Source organism: Suncus etruscus, chromosome 6 (assembly GCF_024139225.1).
Source record: "Suncus etruscus isolate mSunEtr1 chromosome 6, mSunEtr1.pri.cur, whole genome shotgun sequence".
NCBI lineage: Eukaryota > Metazoa > Chordata > Mammalia > Eulipotyphla > Soricidae > Suncus > Suncus etruscus.
In genome coordinates, this window is record NC_064853.1 from 94,962,191 (window position 1) to 94,971,735 (window position 9,545).

Here is a 9,545-nt window from a genome sequence, read left to right on the forward strand (position 1 = left end):
GTCTACTTTTAAAATAGTTTTATAGTACATACATAGGTCATTTATGAATATGTAATATATTCTCAGGGAAAAACTGAATGTAAAAGTGATGAGTTAAGGAGTGAATATATTACTACCACTGGTGGAAAGTGCCAAATTGCCTTTCATAGGGTTGTGCCATTTTATATTTCTAGCAAGGAATTAGAGTGCCTATTTTCCAACAACTTCCTCAGTCAAATGTATTTTGGTTTATTTTTTAATTTAGTTTCACTTGTTAGGTCACTTGTAGAAGTGCTCAGGGGTAACTCCCAGTATGGTGTACAGAGGTTGCTCTGGTGGTCTGGGTTCCAGAGATCAAACTGGGGCTCTTACATGCAAAGCCCTTTGTATTTTAGATATTGAAAAATTTGAGATGTGAAAAATGACCAAATCATGGTATCTATAATTTGAACTCTTTATATTATTAACAAAGTTGAGCCTTCATTCTTCCTACTTAAAGGTAATTTGCAATTTTTGTTTTCTGAAACTGGATACTTACTTTGTTTTTGATCTCTTGAATTTATAAAAACAAAATATGTATTTGGAACTATTGACCCTTTGTTAAATGAGTTGTGATAACCCTGCAGGTCAGTTCCTTGGAATCTTTTTTTTTTTTAAATCAGGGTTTTCTACATGTAAGCAAATGCCTTATCCCTTGTGTTGTCTCTCCAGACTGTCACTATTATTTTATTGATTTCTTTTTAGTCTGTTAATTACAGTTATTCAAGTCTGTTTCAGACAAACAATTTTCTTCTTCTTCTTCTTCTTCTTCTTCTTCTTCTTCTTCTTCTTCTTCTTCTTCTTCTTCTTCTTCTTCTTCTTCTTCTTCTTCTTCTTTTTTAACACCCCTCTTCACCAGTGCAACATTCCCATCACCAATGTCCTAAGTGTCCCTCCTCCCCACCGCACCCCGGCCTGTGCTCTAGACAGGCTTTCTACTTCCCTCTTTAGCTGGACCTTCCAGCCTTCCTCTTTTGTCTCTGAGAATTATTGCAAAAATGCCTTTTATTTTTCTTAAAACCCATAGATAAGTGAGACTATTCTACATCTATCTCTCTCCCTCTGACTTATTTCAAAACTCAGCATAATAGATTCCATATACATCCATGTATAGGAAAAATTCATGAGGTCATCTCTTCTGATGGCTGCATAATATTCCATTGTATATATATGTACCACAGTTTCTTTAGCCATTCATTTATTGAAGGGCATCTAGGTTGTTTCCAGAGTCTGGCTATTGTAAACAGTGCTGCAATGAATATAGGTGTGAGGAAGGGATTTTTGTATTGTATTTTTGTGTTCCTAGAGTATATCCTAGGATATATATAGTGGTATAGTTCCTTGGAATCTTGCTTTATTTTTAATTTTTGCTTGTGTATGATACTTTTTGTCATATAGGAGTTTTAGGTATTTGTTAGTTTTAGGAGCACCTCTGGCACTGCTCAGGGATTACTTCTGGCTCTGTGCTAAGAGATCACTCCTAGCAGGGCTTGGGGGCACCATATGAAGTGCTGGGGTTTGAACCTTAGTTGGCTATATGCACTGTAAATGCCCTATCCACTGTAGTATTGCTCTGGCTCCACCATGTAGGAGTTTTAAAATTTTGTATGGATATGTCTTTAATTTCTTTACTTCTGTGTTTGAATTAATTTTAAAGATCTCTTATGCCAAGATTGCAAGTAGTTCTATTATCATTCTGGTAATTTTTGCTTTTATTTTGTGCATTTAAATCTTTGATTCTACTGAAGGTTATCTTCAAGTGAAATATTAGTCCAGCTTCAATCTTTTTTTAGTTAAACAAATAGCATTTATTTTACAAGTCTTCTTTGCTTTACTGATTTGGTAGTTATCACTAACAAACTCCTATATGCCTGGGTCTGTTTCTAAGCTTTGTTCTATTCAAATTGGCGTGCACATCCAAATGACATCATTTTTGGTAACTCCATAATATTTATTTTTATGTATGTAGCACACATCTATATTGTTTCCAGCTTTTTAGTATTCCAAATAATAAAAATCTGTGATAAAAAGTCTGTGTGTACAGTTAGTCTGGGTAGATTAAATTTTTCCTTTGGATAAATTTTTCATACATGGAATCTAGGTCAAAAGATTTGTATGTGCTATTTTTCGTGATTTAAAAAATACATATTGCCAAAATGCCTTTCAAAAAGATAGTCTCCATTTATCCTCCCCCTAACAGTGTATAAGTGTTGACTTCCCCTTACCCATGCCAAATCTTAGCATTATCATTCTTTTTAATCATTGCCAATCTGATCAGCAAAAAAAAAGTCTCTCATTGCTGTTTTAATTTGCCTTTCTTTGAATGCTCATGAGGCTGAATATTTTTTCAATTTATGGTGGTTTTTGATGTACAGCAGTTTTTAATTTTTTATGTAGTCAAATCTATCAATCTCTCCCTGTATGGTTTCTGCTTTTGTTGACATATTTAGAAAGACCTTAGCCATCCTGCGATGATAAAATATTCACTTCTATAATCCTCTAGTACCTTTAAGCTTTCATTTCCATCTCTAGCCATCTGGTATTTGTTTGGATGAATGGTGTGAGCTGGGAAATGACTTGTGTTATTTATTTATTTATTTATTTCTCTAATGGATGTCCTATCCTTTCATCACTGTTAAAAAGCATACGTGTGTTACTATTTTTTACAATAAGTATTTTGAACATCTGGATCCTGAGAGTGATCTGGTTCTAGACTTGGGGTTAGCATTAGGAACAGGAGTAACTAACCAGGCAGACAAAGTATGTTGAACATACGTGAGCTTCTGATTCAAACCAATGATGACGATGAGCTTTTCACTTAAACGGATGGTGACAATTGTGGGACCTGATAAAACTCAACATTGCTGGACAGTACTGGTACCACTTGAGAAGAGCCGATGAGCCTCTCTAAGACTCAGTTCTTCATCTGTAAAATGGGGTAATGTTATTTACCTCCTGGAACTAGGGTGGGCATTAAATGAGGTCAGGTTGGTTGAGACTGTTGAGGACTGTCTTAGACACAGTGGGCAGTCAGTGTCCTCACACTGCCTCTCTCCGGACTCTCTGCTGATGCCCTCAGGTTCTGATGGTAAATAAGAGCAGCTGGAGAGGGGCGGGGCTGAGTGCTGGCTTGTGTTGGCTTTTTATAGGTTTTCTATCTTTGCACTTGTGATTAGACTCTCATTTGTTATGTCTTGCTGCTTTTGGTGTCTTTTCATTAGCAGCCTTTCTCTCCTCTTATAAATGTGCAGCTTTTAATCTTAAACCAGCTAGAAAAACTAGACAACTGGGTTGTTAGAAGTATCTATAAATTAAGAGGAACTGGGATCTGAGCAAAAACCTGGGGCCTCTCCCGCTGTATTATATAGTGGCGCTCAGCTCAGGCTGCACTTTAGAATTACCTGGGGAGCTTTGAAAGCATATCCAAGCCAGGGTTCTGCCCTAAGCCAATTAAATCAGAATTTCTGCCAGTGTGTCCCAGGTCTGGGAGTGTTTAAAAGCAGCACAGGTGATGCTAACACACACACAGAGCTCAGAACCACAGACGGAGCATGCGGCCTTTGTGAGCTCTGTCTGCTTCGTGGTCTTCTCTGGTTCTTTCCCAAAATGGACCTCAGGGTGGGGAGGCTGCTATGTGGAGCAGAAGGCCAGAGGGTAGAGATATCAAGAATATTCAGGAGACTGCAGTGTTTGCTAACAAGAAAGATTTCAGGGGCCAGAGAGAGTAACAGAGGTTAGGCACTTGCTTTGCATGTGACTGATTCTGATTCAATCCTGGCACTGCTTACGGTTCCCCCTTCTCCCAGCACCACCACTAGTGGCTGCTGAGCACCAATCCAGGAGTAAATCTTGAGATTTTGTAGCAAAGACACTCAATGCTGGGACCGATTCAATGGGCTGCTCTTGCCAGCCCCCAAAGCATTCCTTCCCCATCTTTTTGGTGGTGATGGGAAGCCCACCAAACCTGGCAGTACTCAGGACTTGCCTCTGCTTCTGCACTAGCAGGTTCATTACTCTGACAGGCTCAGGGTTCTGCATGTCATGCTGGGAATAAAACCTGGGTCATCTGTGTGCAAGGCAAGCACTTTACCCTGTGTACTATCTCTATATAGCCTTCCAATGTGTGTGTGTGTGTGTGTGTGTGTGTGTGTGTGTGTGTGTGTTTGTAGAGAATGACTCCCAATTCTCAATTCTATCTCCCTGGAGGTCACATATTTCTGGACATTTGGGAAGGATATTGGCAATTTGTTTCAAAACAGCAGTCTGGCCCTGCACCCAAAACTCCTCCTGCCTCTAGGCCAGTGCTTCTCAATTATTTTCTGTCATGCCCTGTATCTTTATTAAAAAATTTTAACCTACAAAACAAAAATATATAAAATCATTTGAGCTGATTTTTTAATCAGCGGTGATGTCTGGGTTAATGGCTACAATGAGCATGTTTTGCAATGCATAGCTTCTCGTAGAAGGGTTTGAAGCAGGACACAGCAACTCTCAGCTCCAGAGACATGCAGAGACATAAACATGGGGCTTAGCTTGTTATGACAGTATTTGCCGAGGTCAAATGCGCCCCCCACTTTAGGGAGCCTCATGCCCCCCTGGGGGACACGCCCCACTATTTGAAAGGCACTGCTCTAGGCTAAGAACTTTTTAGGTCTTGTTCCCATGGGAAGAGTTGAAAAGCAAACTCAGAAAATAACTTTTTTATTTCCATGTTGTTTCTTCGTATTTTCTTCTCTTTTCCCTCTTGACCTTTCCCCCCTCTCCAAACACTGAGGAATTTTTTTCTGCCTATGCATTGCAACAGTCTCTCAAAGTCAAATTCCCACTAGCAACTGTTGGTGGCCCCCACATGGTCTTCTGTCAAAATGGACACAAGGGTGCTCCAGACACCCCCAAAGACTGTCTCAGTTTTGAGTCTCTTTGCTACAAAATCTATCTGTGTCAAGTTTTGATCACCTGACAGTGTGAACTTAGCCCATGGCCAGTCCCTTCTTCATGGCTCACCTGGATCCTCAAGGTGATGAATCAGACTCAGGCCCTCTGAGCTTAGGCAATGAGAGGAAGGAGCATCACAGGGGAAGGAGGCCATTGGAATTTTCCTTTGGGGTTTTTCTCACTCATCCATCACTGCCACAAATCACCCTCAAGCCCACACACAAGTTAACCCAGGCTGGATCCTTAGGTCAGCCTTCAGCTCATATTGGGGTTACCAAAAGAGAAATAAACAGAGTTACATGACTCCATGTAATCTGTTTTACAAGATATGACTTGATCACACCGATTTTAGAGCCTGCTCCAAAGTCCCTTCAGATGACTACATCAGAGAAATCAAGGCAAGGAGATGAGTTGACCCTGCACATGGAGTCACCATCTGGAGTTGTGTTTTCTGTTTGAAGAATTTCAACTTCCTGGGAGAGTGTTTATTGCCTTATTATTATTTTTTTATTATTATTATTTGTGTGTGTGGGAAATCATCTCTAGGATTCCAGCACTGTTTTGTGGCTCCTGGAAGTTGCTTCTGGGAAGGAACACGGTGGGCACCCAGCCGCTTACCTCAATGCCTCCACTGGTCTTGCTGGAAATACGGTTTACAGCCACAAAGGACAATGGTTTAGTTTTGTTTTGCTCTGTTTTTTAGATGCTTTCATTTAAGAAGCAAAAAACGTCACCACATTGTGCAATACTCTGCAGCTCTGATTCATGATGGAGTTGGAGGTGAGTAAACTGAAGGTTCTTTGTAGAATGTTGATGGCAGATTCTTCAAAGTGGCCCTAATAGTTGCCCAGGAGGTGTAAAATACAGGGGTGAGTGGTCTGCAGAAACCTTTGATCTACCTGGAAGTTTAGGCGAAGGAGCTCTGTCTATTCTGTTGCTGATTACTTCCTCACACTTTTTCCAGGGAGAGACTGAGCTTCTTAGGCATAGAGAATGGCTTTACCCTACAGTCCAAAAGAGCAGCTGAGTAAGGAAGTATGGGCAGGCAGAGGGAAGAGTGCTGCCAGATCCTTCCTGCTGGCTGTCTGCTCTGTATTCCTGGAGGATTTATCTGCTATCACACCCAGGATTTCTTATCAGTTGGATAACCCCATAACCTCTGTCTACTCCTCTTCATGGAGTCAGTGCTGCCCCCTAGAGGCATGTTTGAGAGGTGCGCTGTGTTGATGGTGAGGCGGCTTCTGCTATTTGGGCTGGGCTGAGCATCATGATTGGTCCTGTACTTTAGGCAAGATTTGAATGCCCCACTAGACACTCATATAGGTGGAAAGTCTTTTCATATTGATCTTCACCTTGAGCTTCGTTTTACTTTTGTACAGTTTTAATACACACTACGCGTTTTCATGAAACTGCTATTCAAACTGAGAGACTAACACTATTTCTTTTATCTGTATCAGAGTTGAACAACCTTGATCAGAGGTTGTTCACCATTTTGGAAAACTGTGATATTAGCAGCAAAATTCTCCTTTTTAAGTTTAAGCTGCAAATAGAACAGCTTCTTTTTCATCTGTGTACCTACATATCTGTATGAATTTATAGTACTTAATCTTGTTTTAGATATATAAAAGTGTCCACGGTTCACCAGAGTGTATTGTTTTACTTCTCTTAAATCCAAGTGTATCCATCGTCATCAGTGGGTACATTCCTTTTACAGTCTCTGGTGTAGTTTTGCTTGACATTTGTAGATTCAAATGCATATTATTTTATTCTAAGTTATTTCTTTTTAGTTCTTCAGCTTATAGCTAGGCCATATATTGCTCTAAAAGTTATGTTGTAGAGTTGGGGAGATAGTACAGGGGTTCGGGCATTTTCTAGCATGTAACTGTGGCCGAGACCTGATTTGAGTCCTCGCATTACGTGAATCACCTAAGCATTATCAGTTGTGGATCCTAAGTGCAGAGCCAGGTGTAACCCTTGAGCAATGCTGGGTATGCTACCCTTCATAAGGAAACAAATAAGAAAATAAAAATTATATGTGTAGATGTGTTATATTATCTGTATGTTTCATTTCAGAAAAACAAAGATGGTCTTCCAAACTATTCAATATGGGGCCAGAGAGATAGCACAGTGGTAAGGCATTTGCCTTGCATGCGGCCGACCTGGGAGGGACACAGTTCGATTCCTGGCATTCCATATGGTCCCCCAGTCTTCCAGGGGTGATTTCTGAGTGCAAAACCAGGAGTAACCCCTGAGTGCTGCTGGGTGTGGCCCAAAAACCAATCAATCAATTAGAAAACAATTATTCAATATAAGAACACGTTAGGGAGCTTGCAAAATAGTACAGGTAAGGCACATGCTTTGTACAAGGCTGACCCATGTTCAATGCCCAGCACCCCATGTAATGCCCTGAACTGCACCAGAAGTTATCGCTGAGTATGTACCCACAAAGCAAGTCCAAACACTGCCAGTTATGCCCCAACTCTCCTCCCCTCCACCAAAGTGTATGTTGACCCGATAGGTATAGAATCCTCCACTCCAGACAACCTATCTACTGAAGACTCTGGTTTTCATCTAACTATCACAGGAGCTCTCTGAGCTTGGTCCCTTAGGGCCAGCCTTCTTCACTTGGGAAAGTGAGTCATAGAGATGTTGGGTACTGGAAATAATAGGTCAAGTTTGCAGAGAGTCAGAGCACAGAACCTTAGTGCTGTCTCCCTGCAGTGGACAGAGTCTGCCATCCACCTCCATGCTGGTCCTGGTCCCAGGAGGCACCTTTTCAGCTGGAAGTTCTCCTCTTCCTAAGGGTTTGCCAAGACTGAAGCTGGAAGGCAGAAAAAGGCATTTTTTTTTGGGCTGGCAAAGTGCTTCAAAGGACTGAAGCATGCACTTTTGTATGTGAGAGTCACAGGTTTGATTCCTGGTCCCTGACCTGTGCCTACTTAATGAGAACAATCTTCAAAAAGATATTTTCATCTTTGGGGAGAGAGAGAGAGAGAGAGAGAGAGAGAGAGAGAGAGAGAGAGAGAGAGAGAGAGAGAGAGAGAGAGAGAGAATTACTGGGGAAAGAACCCAAACCCAGAGTCTCATACATGCAAAGCATGTACTCTATCATTGAGCTATATCCTGGATAGAATTTCAATAGAGTGACTCAAAGGCTAGTGCTTTGCATCAACACTTTGTTGAATGAATGAATGAATGAATGGTTGTGTAATGCTTGGGGGACAGTGAGAATGGGTCTTTTGGAACTTGGGTGTGAGTTTTCCAGGGGTTGACGCCAGGTTCTCAGGGCTCCCAGTTCAAGAATGGACACTTTCATTGTCTCCCTGGGGCTGAGAGAGGCCCCACTCTCCTCCCAGGAAGCCCAGCAGTGGGTGGGGGAGAAAGCAACAGGGCTCTGTGCTTGGCCCAGCACACGGACGCAGTCCTAGGCCCTGCATGTTGGGTCATTCTTGGGTTGTGATCGGAGTGACTTCCTGTGCTCACCTGAAGGGAATGCCAGTTTCTGTGATAGGGACCCAACAAACGGCTGCAGCAGGGGGCTTCCAAGATGAACTCAGTGTGCCTCCCTCTAAGTTTCTGTTTTCATAAGTGTTTTCTAAGGGCTTGCTCTCTGCCAGATCTTGGGGTGCAGCAATGCATGAGCAATAATACATGATCCCCCACCCCACCCCACATACTCTAGAGTTCAATGAAGTGTTAAAGATCCATCACAAAGGTATACACACACACACACACACACACACACACACACACACACACACACACAGGTTCTAGGTGCCAATGAGAGGGGTGGCTAGTTCAGAATGAAGAGAAGGAAGCCTTCCTGGAGGAGGTAGGTTCAAGAATGGGCTAAGGTTTAGCACAAAGTCAAGGTCCCAACAGGGAATGAAGGCTGGGAAGGGTGAATAAACAAAGTGGGCAGTTTGCAAAGGTGGGTTAGGGGATTGGGGAGCAAATTGCAAATGCAGTAAAGCTGTGGAACCCATGGGCCAAAAGAAGCATGAGGAGGCAGTTTTTTTTTTTTTTTTTGTTTTGGGGCCATGTCCAGTGATGCTCAGGGATTACTCCTAGCTCTGCACTCTGAAATCAGTGCTTGGGGGACATATGGGATGCTGGGTATAGAGCCTGAGTCAACTGCCTGCAAGTCAAGTGCCCTACCCACTGTACTATCGCTTTGGCCCCATAGATCAGGTCCTCTTAATAGGAGTTCCTTGCCTCCTGGGATGCATCTTCGTGTAGGATCTTACAGGAGGGAGTAACTTTGATTCTCTCTCTGCCCTGCTCACAATAATGCATCTCTGTGGGTGCTTCCCTGTGGCAAACCCCAGCCAGAGCCAGAGAGCCACAGCCTTTCAGCAGGATCCTTATGGGGAAGCTTTGGAAGCATCATGCAAAGGTGAGGGGGTCTGGAGGGACAGACAGATCTGGAGAGATTTTTCCCAGGTGGAGAAAGCACTGTGACAGAGAGCATGCAAGACAGGGAAAGACCTCCTTTTTGTCTGTTTTTGAGCCATACTCAGCAGTGCTCAGGACCTACTCCCAGCTCAGGAAACCACGTGGTGCTTTGAACCCAACCCAGACTTCCTTCATCC